The following is a 17,697-nucleotide window of genomic DNA, read 5'->3' on the forward strand; positions in this document are numbered from 1 at the left end:
TGAGTTTCCAGAAGTAACATTGTAAAGATGTTATGTTCACTTTTCAAGGTTTATATCAAGTGGCAGGAGAAAAAAATGGAAAATCTCCAAATGAGCTTATCTCACTCTAATGTACACATAAACATAGAAACACAGAAAACAAGTCCAAACAATGAAATAATTGCAACATTTTACACTGAGTGTCCAGAAGTAACATTGTAACGATGTTATGTTCACTTTTTAAGGTTTATATCATGTGGCAGGAGAAAAAAATGGAAAATCTCCAAATGAGCTTAACTCACTCCAATGCGCACTTTAACATAGAAAAACAGAAAACAAGTCCAAACAATGAAAAAATTGTAAAATTTTACACTGAGTGTCCAGAAGTAACATTGTAAAGATGTTATGTTCACTTTTTAAGGTTTATATCATGTGGCAGGAGAAAAAAATGGAAAATCTCCAAATGAGCTTATCTCACTCCAATGTACAAACAAACATAGAAAAACAGAAAACAAGTCCAAACAATGAAATAATTGCAAAATTTTACACTGAGTGTCCAGAAGTAACATTGTAAAGATGTTATGTTCACTTTTTAAGGTTTATATCATGTGGCAGGAGAAAAAAATGGAAAATCTTCAAATGAGCTTATCTCACTCTAATGTACACATAAACATAGAAAAACAGAAAACAAGTCCAAACAATGAAATAATTGCAACATTTTACACTGAGTGTCCAGAAGTAACATTGTAAAGATGTTATGTTCACTTTTTGAAGTTTATATCATGTGGCAGGAGAAAAAAATGGAAAATCTCCAAATGAGCTTAACTCACTCCAATGCGCACTTTAACATAGAAAAACAGAAAACAAGTCCAAACAATGAAATAATTGCAAAATTTTACACTGAGTGTCCAGAAGTAACATTGTAAAGATGTTATGTTCACTTTTTAAGGTTTATATCATGTGGCAGGAGAAAAAAATGGAAAATCTCCAAATGAGCTTATCTCACTCTAATGTACACATAAACATAGAAACACAGAAAACAAGTCCAAACAATGAAATAATTGCAACATTTTACACTGAGTGTCCAGAAGTAACATTGTAACGATGTTATGTTCACTTTTTAAGGTTTATATCATGTGGCAGGAGAAAAAAATGGAAAATCTCCAAATGAGCTTATCTCACTCTAATGTACACATAAACATAGAAAAACAGAAAACAAGTCCAAACAATGAAAAAATTGTAAGATTTTACATTGAGTGTCCAGAAGTAACATTGTAAAGATTTTATGTTCACTTTTTAAGGTTTATATCATGTGGCAGGAGAAAAAAATGGAAAATCTCCAAATGAGCTTATCTCACTCTAATGTACACATAAACATAGAAAAACAGAAAACAAGTCCAAACAATGAAATAATTGCAAAATTTTACACTGAGTGTCCAGAAGTAACATTGTAAAGATGTTATGTTCACTTTTTAAGGTTTATATCATGTGGCAGGAGAAAAAAATGGAAAATCTCCAAATGAGCTTATCTCACTCTAATGTACAAACAAACAATGAAAAACAGAAAACAAGTCCAAACAATGAAATAATTGCAAAATTTTACACTGAGTGTCCAGAAGTAACATTGTAAAGATGTTATTTTCACTTTTTTAAGTTTATATCATGTGGCAGGAGAAAAAAATGGAAAATCTCCAAATGAGCTTATCTCACTCTAATGTACACATAAACATAGAAAAACAGAAAACAAGTCCAAACAATGAAAAAATTGTAAAATTTTACACTGAGTTTCCAGAAGTAACATTGTAAAGATGTTATGTTCACTTTTCAAGGTTTATATCATGTGGCAGGAGAAAAAAATGGAAAATCTCCAAATGAGCTTATCTCACTCTAATGTACACATAAACATAGAAACACAGAAAACAAGTCCAAACAATGAAATAATTGCAACATTTTACACTGAGTGTCCAGAAGTAACATTGTAACGATGTTATGTTCACTTTTTAAGGTTTATATCATGTGGCAGGAGAAAAAAATGGAAAATCTCCAAATGAGCTTATCTCACTCTAATGTACACATAAACATAGAAAAACAGAAAACAAGTCCAAACAATGAAAAAATTGTAAGATTTTACACTGAGTGTCCAGAAGTAACATTGTAAAGATTTTATGTTCACTTTTTAAGGTTTATATCATGTGGCAGGAGAAAAAAATGGAAAATCTCCAAATGAGCTTATCTCACTCTAATGTACACATAAACATAGAAAAACAGAAAACAAGTCCAAACAATGAAATAATTGCAAAATTTTACACTGAGTGTCCAGAAGTAACATTGTAAAGATGTTATGTTCACTTTTTAAGGTTTATATCATGTGGCAGGAGAAAAAAATGGAAAATCTCCAAATGAGCTTATCTCACTCTAATGTACAAACAAACATAGAAAAACAGAAAACAAGTCCAAACAATGAAATAATTGCAACATTTTACACTGAGTGTCCAGAAGTAACATTGTAAAGATGTTATGTTCACTTTTTAAGTTTATATCATGTGGCAGGAGAAAAAAATGGAAAATCTCCAAATGAGCTTAACTCACTCCAATGTGCACGTTAACATAGAAAAACAGAAAACAAGTCCAAACAATGAAAAAATTGTAAGATTTTACACTGAGTGTCCAGAAGTAACATTGTAAAGATGTTATGTTCACTTTTTAAGGTTTATATCATGTGGCAGGAGAAAAAAATGGAAAATCTCCAAATGAGCTTATCTCACTCTAATGTACACATAAACATAGAAACACAGAAAACAAGTCCAAACAATGAAATAATTGCAACATTTTACACTGAGTGTCCAGAAGTAACATTGTAAAGATGTTATGTTCACTTTTTTAAGTTTATATCATGTGGCAGGAGAAAAAAATGGAAAATCTCCAAATGAGCTTAACTCACTCCAATGTGCACGTGGACATAGAAAAACAGAAAACAAGTCCAAACAATGAAAAAATTGTAAGATTTTACACTGAGTGTCCAGAAGTAACATTGTAAAGATTTTATGTTCACTTTTTAAGGTTTATATCATGTGGCAGGAGAAAAAAATGGAAAATCTCCAAATGAGCTTATCTCACTCTAATGTACACATAAACATAGAAAAACAGAAAACAAGTCCAAACAATGAAATAATTGCAACATTTTACAATGAGTGTCCAGAAGTAACATTGTCAAGATGTTATGTTCACTTTCTTAAGTTTATATCATGTGGCAGGAGAAAAAAATGGAAAATCTCCAAATGAGCTTATCTCACTCTAATGTACACATAAACATAGAAAAACAGAAAACAAGTCCAAACAATGAAATAATTGCAACATTTTACACTGCGTGTCCAGAAGTAACATTGTAAAGATGTTATTTTCACTTTTTTAAGTTTATATCATGTGGCAGGAGAAAAAAATGGAAAATCTCCAAATGAGCTTATCTCACTCTAATGTACACATAAACATAGAAAAACAGAAAACAAGTCCAAACAATGAAAAAATTGTAAAATTTTACACTGAGTTTCCAGAAGTAACATTGTAAAGATGTTATGTTCACTTTTCAAGGTTTATATCATGTGGCAGGAGAAAAAAATGGAAAATCTCCAAATGAGCTTATCTCACTCTAATGTGCACATAAACATAGAAACACAGAAAACAAGTCCAAACAATGAAATAATTGCAACATTTTACACTGAGTGTCCAGAAGTAACATTGTAAAGATGTTATGTTCACTTTTTAAGGTTTATATCATGTGGCAGGAGAAAAAAATGGAAAATCTCCAAATGAGCTTATCTCACTCTAATGTACAAACAAACATAGAAAAACAGAAAACAAGTCCAAACAATGAAATAATTGCAAAATTTTACACTGAGTGTCCAGAAGTAACATTGTAAAGATGTTATGTTCACTTTTTAAGGTTTATATCATGTGGCAGGAGAAAAAAATGGAAAATCTCCAAATGAGCTTATCTCACTCTAATGTACACATAAACATAGAAAAACAGAAAACAAGTCCAAACAATGAAATAATTGCAAAATTTTACACTGAGTGTCCGGAAGTAACATTGTGACGATGTTTTGTTCACTTTTTAAGGTTTATATCATGTGGCAGGAGAAAAAAAGGGAAAATCTCCAAATGAGCTTATCTCACTCTAATGTACACATAAACATAGAAAAACAGAAAACAAGTCCAAACAATGAAATAATTGCAACATTTTACACTGAGTGTCCAGAAGTAACATTGTAACGATGTTATGTTCACTTTTTAAGGTTTATATCATGTGGCAGGAGAAAAAAATGGAAAATCTTCAAATGAGCTTATCTCACTCTAATGTACACATAAACATAGAAAAACAGAAAACAAGTCCAAACAATGAAATAATTGCAACATTTTACACTGAGTGTCCAGAAGTAACATTGTAAAGATGTTATGTTCACTTTTTGAAGTTTATATCATGTGGCAGGAGAAAAAAATGGAAAATCTCCAAATGAGCTTAACTCACTCCAATGTGCACGTTAACATAGAAAAACAGAAAACAAGTCCAAACAATGAAAAAATTGTAAGATTTTACACTGAGTGTCCAGAAGTAACATTGTAAAGATGTTATGTTCACTTTTTAAGGTTTATATCATGTGGCAGGAGAAAAAAATGGAAAATCTCCAAATGAGCTTATCTCACTCTAATGTACACATAAACGTAGAAAAACAGAAAACAAGTCCAAACAATGAAAAAATTGTAAAATTTTACACTGAGTGTCCAGAAGTAACATTGTAAAGATGTTATGTTCACTTTTTAAGGTTTATATCATGTGGCAGGAGAAAAAAATGGAAAATCTTCAAATGAGCTTATCTCACTCTAATGTACACATAAACATAGAAAAACAGAAAACAAGTCCAAACAATGAAATAATTGCAACATTTTACACTGAGTGTCCAGAAGTAACATTGTAAAGATGTTATGTTCACTTTTTGAAGTTTATATCATGTGGCAGGAGAAAAAAATGGAAAATCTCCAAATGAGCTTAACTCACTCCAATGTGCACGTTAACATAGAAAAACAGAAAACAAGTCCAAACAATGAAAAAATTGTAAGATTTTACACTGAGTGTCCAGAAGTAACATTGTAACGATGTTATGTTCACTTTTTAAGGTTTATATCATGTGGCAGGAGAAAAAAATGGAAAATCTCCAAATGAGCTTATCTCACTCTAATGTACACATAAACATAGAAAAACAGAAAACAAGTCCAAACAATGAAAAAATTGTAAAATTTTACACTGAGTGTCCAGGAGTAACATTGTAAAGATGTTATGTTCACTTTTTAAGGTTTATATCATGTGGAAGGAGAAAAAAATGGAAAATCTCCAAATGAGCTTAACTCACTCTAATGAACACATAAACATAGAAAAACAGAAAACAAGTCCAAACAATGAAATAATTGCAACATTTTACACTGAGTGTCCAGAAGTAACATTGTAAAGATGTTATGTTCACTTTTTAAGGTTTATATCATGTGGCAGGAGAAAAAAATGGAAAATCTCCAAATGAGCTTATCTCACTCTAATGTACACATAAACATAGAAAAACACAAAACAAGTCCAAACAATGAAAAAATTGTAAAATTTTACACTGAGTTTCCAGAAGTAACATTGTAAAGATGTTATGTTCACTTTCTTAAGTTTATATCATGTGGCAGGAGAAAAAAATGGAAAATCTCCAAATGAGCTTAACTCACTCTAATGTACACATAAACATAGAAAAACAGAAAACAAGTCCAAACAATGAAATAATTGCAAAATTTTACACTGAGTTTCCAGAAGTAACATTGTAAAGATGTTATGTTCACTTTTCAAGGTTTATATCATGTGGCAGGAGAAAAAAATGGAAAATCTCCAAATGAGCTTATCTCACTCTAATGTACACATAAACATAGAAACACAGAAAACAAGTCCAAACAATGAAATAATTGCAACATTTTACACTGAGTGTCCAGAAGTAACATTGTAACGATGTTATGTTCACTTTTTAAGGTTTATATCATGTGGCAGGAGAAAAAAATGGAAAATCTCCAAATGAGCTTAACTCACTCCAATGCGCACTTTAACATAGAAAAACAGAAAACAAGTCCAAACAATGAAAAAATTGCAAAATTTTACACTGAGTGTCCAGAAGTAACATTGTAAAGATGTTATGTTCACTTTTTAAGGTTTATATCATGTGGCAGGAGAAAAAAATGGAAAATCTCCAAATGAGCTTATCTCACTCTAATGTACAAACAAACATAGAAAAACAGAAAACAAGTCCAAACAATGAAATAATTGCAAAATTTTACACTGAGTGTCCAGAAGTAACATTGTAAAGATGTTATGTTCACTTTTTAAGGTTTATATCATGTGGCAGGAGAAAAAAATGGAAAATCTCCAAATGAGCTTATCTCACTCTAATGTACACATAAACATAGAAAAACAGAAAACAAGTCCAAACAATGAAAAAATTGTAAAATTTTACACTGAGTTTCCAGAAGTAACATTGTAAAGATGTTATGTTCACTTTCTTAAGTTTATATCATGTGGCAGGAGAAAAAAATGGAAAATCTCCAAATGAGCTTAACTCACTCTAATGTACACATAAACATAGAAAAACAGAAAACAAGTCCAAACAATGAAATAATTGCAAAATTTTACACTGAGTTTCCAGAAGTAACATTGTAAAGATGTTATGTTCACTTTTCAAGGTTTATATCATGTGGCAGGAGAAAAAAATGGAAAATCTCCAAATGAGCTTATCTCACTCTAATGTACACATAAACATAGAAACACAGAAAACAAGTCCAAACAATGAAATAATTGCAACATTTTACACTGAGTGTCCAGAAGTAACATTGTAACGATGTTATGTTCACTTTTTAAGGTTTATATCATGTGGCAGGAGAAAAAAATGGAAAATCTCCAAATGAGCTTATCTCACTCTAATGTACACATAAACATAGAAAAACAGAAAACAAGTCCAAACAATGAAAAAATTGTAAGATTTTACACTGAGTGTCCAGAAGTAACATTGTAAAGATTTTATGTTCACTTTTTAAGGTTTATATCATGTGGCAGGAGAAAAAAATGGAAAATCTCCAAATGAGCTTATCTCACTCTAATGTACACATAAACATAGAAAAACAGAAAACAAGTCCAAACAATGAAATAATTGCAAAATTTTACACTGAGTGTCCAGAAGTAACATTGTAAAGATGTTATGTTCACTTTTTAAGGTTTATATCATGTGGCAGGAGAAAAAAATGGAAAATCTCCAAATGAGCTTATCTCACTCTAATGTACAAACAAACATAGAAAAACAGAAAACAAGTCCAAACAATGAAATAATTGCAACATTTTACACTGAGTGTCCAGAAGTAACATTGTAAAGATGTTATGTTCACTTTTTAAGTTTATATCATGTGGCAGGAGAAAAAAATGGAAAATCTCCAAATGAGCTTAACTCACTCCAATGTGCACGTTAACATAGAAAAACAGAAAACAAGTCCAAACAATGAAAAAATTGTAAGATTTTACACTGAGTGTCCACAAGTAACATTGTAAAGATGTTATGTTCACTTTTTAAGGTTTATATCATGTGGCAGGAGAAAAAAATGGAAAATCTCCAAATGAGCTTATCTCACTCTAATGTACACATAAACATAGAAACACAGAAAACAAGTCCAAACAATGAAATAATTGCAACATTTTACACTGAGTGTCCAGAAGTAACATTGTAAAGATGTTATGTTCACTTTTTTAAGTTTATATCATGTGGCAGGAGAAAAAAATGGAAAATCTCCAAATGAGCTTAACTCACTCCAATGTGCACGTGGACATAGAAAAACAGAAAACAAGTCCAAACAATGAAAAAATTGTAAGATTTTACACTGAGTGTCCAGAAGTAACATTGTAAAGATTTTATGTTCACTTTTTAAGGTTTATATCATGTGGCAGGAGAAAAAAATGGAAAATCTCCAAATGAGCTTATCTCACTCTAATGTACACATAAACATAGAAAAACAGAAAACAAGTCCAAACAATGAAATAATTGCAACATTTTACAATGAGTGTCCAGAAGTAACATTGTCAAGATGTTATGTTCACTTTCTTAAGTTTATATCATGTGGCAGGAGAAAAAAATGGAAAATCTCCAAATGAGCTTATCTCACTCTAATGTACACATAAACATAGAAAAACAGAAAACAAGTCCAAACAATGAAATAATTGCAACATTTTACACTGCGTGTCCAGAAGTAACATTGTAAAGATGTTATTTTCACTTTTTTAAGTTTATATCATGTGGCAGGAGAAAAAAATGGAAAATCTCCAAATGAGCTTATCTCACTCTAATGTACACATAAACATAGAAAAACAGAAAACAAGTCCAAACAATGAAAAAATTGTAAAATTTTACACTGAGTTTCCAGAAGTAACATTGTAAAGATGTTATGTTCACTTTTCAAGGTTTATATCATGTGGCAGGAGAAAAAAATGGAAAATCTCCAAATGAGCTTATCTCACTCTAATGTGCACATAAACATAGAAACACAGAAAACAAGTCCAAACAATGAAATAATTGCAACATTTTACACTGAGTGTCCAGAAGTAACATTGTAAAGATGTTATGTTCACTTTTTAAGGTTTATATCATGTGGCAGGAGAAAAAAATGGAAAATCTCCAAATGAGCTTATCTCACTCTAATGTACAAACAAACATAGAAAAACAGAAAACAAGTCCAAACAATGAAATAATTGCAAAATTTTACACTGAGTGTCCAGAAGTAACATTGTAAAGATGTTATGTTCACTTTTTAAGGTTTATATCATGTGGCAGGAGAAAAAAATGGAAAATCTCCAAATGAGCTTATCTCACTCTAATGTACACATAAACATAGAAAAACAGAAAACAAGTCCAAACAATGAAATAATTGCAAAATTTTACACTGAGTGTCCGGAAGTAACATTGTGACGATGTTTTGTTCACTTTTTAAGGTTTATATCATGTGGCAGGAGAAAAAAAGGGAAAATCTCCAAATGAGCTTATCTCACTCTAATGTACACATAAACATAGAAAAACAGAAAACAAGTCCAAACAATGAAATAATTGCAACATTTTACACTGAGTGTCCAGAAGTAACATTGTAACGATGTTATGTTCACTTTTTAAGGTTTATATCATGTGGCAGGAGAAAAAAATGGAAAATCTTCAAATGAGCTTATCTCACTCTAATGTACACATAAACATAGAAAAACAGAAAACAAGTCCAAACAATGAAATAATTGCAACATTTTACACTGAGTGTCCAGAAGTAACATTGTAAAGATGTTATGTTCACTTTTTGAAGTTTATATCATGTGGCAGGAGAAAAAAATGGAAAATCTCCAAATGAGCTTAACTCACTCCAATGTGCACGTTAACATAGAAAAACAGAAAACAAGTCCAAACAATGAAAAAATTGTAAGATTTTACACTGAGTGTCCAGAAGTAACATTGTAAAGATGTTATGTTCACTTTTTAAGGTTTATATCATGTGGCAGGAGAAAAAAATGGAAAATCTCCAAATGAGCTTATCTCACTCTAATGTACACATAAACGTAGAAAAACAGAAAACAAGTCCAAACAATGAAAAAATTGTAAAATTTTACACTGAGTGTCCAGAAGTAACATTGTAAAGATGTTATGTTCACTTTTTAAGGTTTATATCATGTGGCAGGAGAAAAAAATGGAAAATCTTCAAATGAGCTTATCTCACTCTAATGTACACATAAACATAGAAAAACAGAAAACAAGTCCAAACAATGAAATAATTGCAACATTTTACACTGAGTGTCCAGAAGTAACATTGTAAAGATGTTATGTTCACTTTTTGAAGTTTATATCATGTGGCAGGAGAAAAAAATGGAAAATCTCCAAATGAGCTTAACTCACTCCAATGTGCACGTTAACATAGAAAAACAGAAAACAAGTCCAAACAATGAAAAAATTGTAAGATTTTACACTGAGTGTCCAGAAGTAACATTGTAAAGATGTTATGTTCACTTTTTAAGGTTTATATCATGTGGCAGGAGAAAAAAATGGAAAATCTCCAAATGAGCTTATCTCACTCTAATGTACACATAAACATAGAAAAACAGAAAACAAGTCCAAACAATGAAAAAATTGTAAAATTTTACACTGAGTTTCCAGAAGTAACATTGTAAAGATGTTATGTTCACTTTCTTAAGTTTATATCATGTGGCAGGAGAAAAAAATGGAAAATCTCCAAATGAGCTTAACTCACTCTAATGTACACATAAACATAGAAAAACAGAAAACAAGTCCAAACAATGAAATAATTGCAAAATTTTACACTGAGTTTCCAGAAGTAACATTGTAAAGATGTTATGTTCACTTTTCAAGGTTTATATCATGTGGCAGGAGAAAAAAATGGAAAATCTCCAAATGAGCTTATCTCACTCTAATGTGCACATAAACATAGAAACACAGAAAACAAGTCCAAACAATGAAATAATTGCAACATTTTACACTGAGTGTCCAGAAGTAACATTGTAACGATGTTATGTTCACTTTTTAAGGTTTATATCATGTGGCAGGAGAAAAAAATGGAAAATCTCCAAATGAGCTTAACTCACTCCAATGCGCACTTTAACATAGAAAAACAGAAAACAAGTCCAAACAATGAAAAAATTGTAAAATTTTACACTGAGTGTCCAGAAGTAACATTGTAAAGATGTTATGTTCACTTTTTAAGGTTTGTATCATGTGGCAGGAGAAAAAAATGGAAAATCTCCAAATGAGCTTATCTCACTCTAATGTACACATAAACATAGAAACACAGAAAACAAGTCCAAACAATGAAATAATTGCAACATTTTACACTGAGTGTCCAGAAGTAACATTGTAACGATGTTATGTTCACTTTTTAAGGTTTATATCATGTGGCAGGAGAAAAAAATGGAAAATCTCCAAATGAGCTTAACTCACTCCAATGCGCACTTTAACATAGAAAAACAGAAAACAAGTCCAAACAATGAAATAATTGCAAAATTTTACACTGCGTGTCCAGAAGTAACATTGTAAAGATGTTATGTTCACTTTTTTAAGTTTATATCATGTGGCAGGAGAAAAAAATGGAAAATCTCCAAATGAGCTTATCTCACTCTAATGTACACATAAACATAGAAAAACAGAAAACAAGTCCAAACAATGAAATAATTGCAAAATTTTACACTGAGTGTCCAGAAGTAACATTGTAAAGATGTTATGTTCACTTTTTAAGGTTTATATCATGTGGCAGGAGAAAAAAAAGGAAAATCTCCAAATGAGCTTAACTCACTCCAATGCGCACGTTAACATAGAAAAACAGAAAACAAGTCCAAACAATAAAATAATTGCAAAATTTTACACTGCGTGTCCAGAAGTAACATTGTAAAGATGTTATGTTCACTTTTTTAAGTTTATATCATGTGGCAGGAGAAAAAAATGGAAAATCTCCAAATGAGCTTATCTCACTCTAATGTACACATAAACATAGAAAAACAGAAAACAAGTCAAAACAATGAAAAAATTGTAAAATTTTACACTGAGTTTCCAGAAGTAACATTGTAAAGATGTTATGTTCACTTTCTTAAGTTTATATCATGTGGCAGGAGAAAAAAATGGAAAATCTCCAAATGAGCTTAACTTACTCCAATGCGCACTTTAACATAGAAAAACAGAAAACAAGTCCAAACAATGAAATAATTGCAAAATTTTACACTGAGTGTCCAGAAGTAACATTGTAAAGATGTTATGTTCACTTTTTAAGGTTTATATCATGTGGCGGGAGAAAAAAATGGAAAATCTCCAAATGAGCTTATCTCACTCCAATGTGCACGTTAACATAGAAAAACAGAAAACAAGTCCAAACAATGAAATAATTGCAAAATTTTACACTGAGTGTCCAGAAGTAACATTGTAAAGATGTTATGTTCACTTTTTAAGGTTTATATCATGTGGCATGAAAATAAAATGGAAAATCTCCAAATGAGCTTAACTCACTCCAATGCGCACTTTAACATAGAAAAACAGAAAACAAGTCCAAACAATTTAAATTGTAAAATTTTACACTGAGTGTCCAGAAGTTACATTGTAAAGATGTTATGTTCACTTTTTAAGGTTTATATCATGTGGCATGAAAATAGAATGGAACATCTCCAAATGAGCTTAACTCACTCCAATGCGCACGTTAACATAGAAAAACAGAAAACAAGTCCAAACAATAAAATAATTGCAAAATTTTACACTACGTGTCCAGAAGTAACATTGTAAAGATGTTATTTTCACTTTTTTAAGTTTATATCATGTGGCAGGAGAAAAAAATGGAAAATCTCCAAATGAGCTTATCTCACTCTAATGTACACATAAACATAGAAAAACAGAAAACAAGTCCAAACAATGAAAAAATTCTAAAATTTTACACTGAGTTTCCAGAAGTAACATTGTAAAGATGTTATGTCCACTTTTCAAGGTTTATATCATGTGGCAGGAGAAAAAAATGGAAAATCTCCAAATGAGCTTATCTCACTCTAATGTACACATAAACATAGAAACACAGAAAACAAGTCCAAACAATGAAATAATTGCAACAATTTACACTGAGTGTCCAGAAGTAACATTGTAACGATGTTATGTTCACTTTTTAAGGTTTATATCATGTGGCAGGAGAAAAAAATGGAAAATCTCCAAATGAGCTTATCTCACTCTAATGTACACATAAACATAGAAAAACAGAAAACAAGTCCAAACAATGAAAAAATTGTAAGATTTTACATTGAGTGTCCAGAAGTAACATTGTAAAGATTTTATGTTCACTTTTTAAGGTTTATATCATGTGGCAGGAGAAAAAAATGGAAAATCTCCAAATGAGCTTAACTCACTCTAATGTACACATAAACATAGAAAAACAGAAAACAAGTCCAAACAATTAAATAATTGCAACATTTTACACTGAGTGTCCAGAAGTAACATTGTAAAGATGTTATGTTCACTTTTTAAGGTTTATATCATGTGGCAGGAGAAAAAAATGGAAAATCTCCAAATGAGCTTATCTCACTCTAATGTACACATAAACATAGAAAAACAGAAAACAAGTCCAATCAATGAAATAATTGCAACATTTTACACTGAGTGTCCAGAAGTAACATTGTAAAGATGTTATGTTCACTTTTCAAGGTTTATATCATGTGGCAGGAGAAAAAAATGGAAAATCTCCAAATGAGCTTATCTCACTCTAATGTACACATAAACATAGAAAAACAGAAAACAAGTCCAAACAATGAAATAATTGCAACATTTTACACTGAGTGTCCAGAAGTAACATTGTAACGATGTTATGTTCACTTTTTAAGGTTTATATCATGTGGCAGGAGAAAAAAATGGAAAGTCTCCAAATGAGCTTAACTCACTCCAATGCGCACTTTAACATAGAAAAACAGAAAACAAGTCCAAACAATGAAAAAATTGTAAAATTTTACACTGAGTGTCCAGAAGTAACATTGTAAAGATGTTATGTTCACTTTTTAAGGTTTATATCATGTGGCATGAAAATAAAATGGAAAATCTCCAAATGAGCTTAACTCACTCTAATGTACACATAAACATAGAAAAACAGAAAACAAGTCCAAACAATGAAATAATTGCAAAATTTTACACTGAGTGTCCAGAAGTAACATTGTAAAGATGTTATGTTCACTTTTTAAGGTTTATATCATGTGGCAGGAGAAAAAAAGGGAAAATCTCCAAATGAGCTTATCTCACTCTAATGTACACATAAACATAGAAAAACAGAAAACAAGTCCAAACAATGAAATAATTGCAACATTTTACACTGAGTGTCCAGAAGTAACATTGTAACGATGTTATGTTCACTTTCTTAAGTTTATATCATGTGGCATGAAAATAAAATGGAAAATCTCCAAATGAGCTTAACTCACTCTAATGTACACATAAACATAGAAAAACAGAAAACAAGTCCAAACAATGAAATAATTGCAAAATTTTACACTGAGTGTCCAGAAGTAACATTGTAAAGATGTTATGTTCACTTTTTAAGGTTTATATCATGTGGCAGGAGAGAAAAATGGAAAATCTCCAAATGAGCTTATCTCACTCTAATGTACACATAAAGATAGAAACACAGAAAACAAGTCCAAACAATGAAATAATTGCAACATTTTACACTGAGTGTCCAGAAGTAACATTGTAAAGATGTTATGTTCACTTTTTAAGGTTTATATCATGTGGCAGGAGAAAAAAAGGGAAAATCTCCAAATGAGCTTAACTCACTCCAATGCGCACTTTAACATAGAAAAACAGAAAACAAGTCCAAACAATGAAAAAATTGTAAAATTTTACACTGAGTGTCCAGAAGTAACATTGTAAAGATGTTATGTTCACTTTTTAAGGTTTATATCATGTGGCAGGAGAAAAAAATGGAAAATCTCCAAATGAGCTTATCTCACTCTAATGTACACATAAACATAGAAAAACAGAAAACAAGTCCAAACAATGAAATAATTGCAACATTTTACAATGAGTGTCCAGAAGTAACATTGTCAAGATGTTATGTTCACTTTCTTAAGTTTATATCATGTGGCAGGAGAAAAAAATGGAAAATCTCCAAATGAGCTTAACTCACTCTAATGTACACATAAACATAGAAAAACAGAAAACAAGTCCAAACAATTAAATAATTGCAAAATTTTACACTGAGTGTCCAGAAGTAACATTGTAAAGATGTTATGTTCACTTTTTAAGGTTTATATCATGTGGCATGAAAATAAAATGGAAAATCTCCAAATGAGCTTAACTCACTCCAATGTACACATAAACATAGAAACACAGAAAACAAGTCCAAACAATGAAATAATTGCAACATTTTACACTGAGTGTCCAGAAGTAACATTGTAACGATGTTATGTTCACTTTTTAAGGTTTATATCATGTGGCAGGAGAAAAAAATGGAAAATCTCCAAATGAGCTTATCTCACTCTAATGTACAAACAAACATAGAAAAACAGAAAACAAGTCCAAACAATGAAATAATTGCAAAATTTTACACTGAGTGTCCAGAAGTAACATTGTAAAGATGTTATGTTCACTTTTTAAGGTTTATATCATGTGGCAGGAGAAAAAAATGGAAAATCTCCAAATGAGCTTATCTCACTCTAATGTACACATAAAGATAGAAACACAGAAAACAAGTCCAAACAATGAAATAATTGCAACATTTTACACTGAGTGTCCAGAAGTAACATTGTAAAGATGTTATGTTCACTTTTTAAGGTTTATATCATGTGGCAGGAGAAAAAAAGAAAAAATCTCAAAATGAGCTTAACTCACTCCAATGCGCACTTTAACATAAAAAAACAGAAAACAAGTCCAAACAATGAAAAAATTGTAAAATTTTACACTGAGTGTCCAGAAGTAACATTGTAAAGATGTTATGTTCACTTTTTAAGGTTTATATCATGTGGCAGGAGAAAAAAATGGAAAATCTCCAAATGAGCTTATCTCACTCTAATGTACACATAAACATAGAAAAACAGAAAACAAGTCCAAACAATGAAATAATTGCAACATTTTACAATGAGTGTCCAGAAGTAACATTGTCAAGATGTTATGTTCACTTTCTTAAGTTTATATCATGTGGCAGGAGAAAAAAATGGAAAATCTCCAAATGAGCTTAACTCACTCTAATGTACACATAAACATAGAAAAACAGAAAACAAGTCCAAACAATTAAATAATTGCAAAATTTTACACTGAGTGTCCAGAAGTAACATTGTAAAGATGTTATGTTCACTTTTTAAGGTTTATATCATGTGGCATGAAAATAAAATGGAAAATCTCCAAATGAGCTTAACTCACTCCAATGTACACATAAACATAGAAACACAGAAAACAAGTCCAAACAATGAAATAATTGCAACATTTTACACTGAGTGTCCAGAAGTAACATTGTAACGATGTTATGTTCACTTTTTAAGGTTTATATCATGTGGCAGGAGAAAAAAATGGAAAATCTCCAAATGAGCTTAACTCACTCCAATGCGCACTTTAACATAGAAAAATAGAAAACAAGTCCAAACAATGAAAAAATTGTAAAATTTTACACTGAGTGTCCAGAAGTAACATTGTAAAGATGTTATGTTCACTTTTTAAGGTTTATATCATGTGGCAGGAGAAAAAAATGGAAAATCTCCAAATGAGCTTATCTCACTCTAATGTACAAACAAACATAGAAAAACAGAAAACAAGTCCAAACAATGAAATAATTGCAAAATTTTACACTGAGTGTCCAGAAGTAACATTGTAAAGATGTTATGTTCACTTTTTAAGATTTATATCATGTGGCAGGAGAAAAAAATGGAAAATCTCCAAATGAGCTTATCTCACTCTAATGTACACATAAAGATAGAAACACAGAAAACAAGTCCAAACAATGAAATAATTGCAACATTTTACACTGAGTGTCCAGAAGTAACATTGTAAAGATGTTATGTTCACTTTTTAAGGTTTATATCATGTGGCAGGAGAAAAAAAGAAAAAATCTCAAAATGAGCTTAACTCACTCCAATGCGCACTTTAACATAGAAAAACAGAAAACAAGTCCAAACAATGAAAAAATTGTAAAATTTTACACTGAGTGTCCAGAAGTAACATTGTAAAGATGTTATGTTCACTTTTTAAGGTTTATATCATGTGGCAGGAGAAAAAAATGGAAAATCTCCAAATGAGCTTAACTCACTCCAATGCGCACTTTAACATAGAAAAATAGAAAACAAGTCCAAACAATGAAAAAATTGTAAAATTTTACACTGAGTGTCCAGAAGTAACATTGTCAAGATGTTATGTTCACTTTCTTAAGTTTATATCATGTGGCAGCAGAAAAAAATGGAAAATCTCCAAAATCTCTAATGTACACATAAACATAGAAAAACAGAAAACAAGTCCAAACAATGAAATAATTGCAAAATTTTACACTGAGTGTCCAGAAGTAACATTGTAAAGATGTTATGTTCACTTTTTAAGGTTTATATCATGTGGCATGAAAATAAAATGGAAAATCTCCAAATGAGCTTAACTCACTCCAATGTACACATAAACATAGAAACACAGAAAACAAGTCCAAACAATGAAATAATTGCAAAATTTTACACTGAGTGTCCAGAAGTAACATTGTAAAGATGTTATGTTCACTTTTTAAGGTTTATATCATGTGGCAGGAGAAAAAAATGGAAAATCTCCAAATGAGCTTATCTCACTCTAATGTACAAACAAACATAGAAAAACAGAAAACAAGTCCAAACAATGAAATAATTGCAAAATTTTACACTGAGTGTCCAGAAGTAACATTGTAACGATGTTATGTTCACTTTCTTAAGTTTATATCATGTGGCAGGAGAAAAAAATGGAAAATCTCCAAATGAGCTTAACTCACTCTAATGTACACATAAACATAGAAACACAGAAAACAAGTCCAAACAATGAAATAATTGCAACATTTTACACTGAGTGTCCAGAAGTAACATTGTAACGATGTTATGTTCACTTTTTAAGGTTTATATCATGTGGCAGGAGAAAAAAATGGAAAATCTCCAAATGAGCTTATCTCACTCTAATG

Source organism: Microchirus variegatus (assembly GCF_963457635.1).
Source record: "Microchirus variegatus genome assembly, chromosome: 22".
NCBI lineage: Eukaryota > Metazoa > Chordata > Actinopteri > Pleuronectiformes > Soleidae > Microchirus > Microchirus variegatus.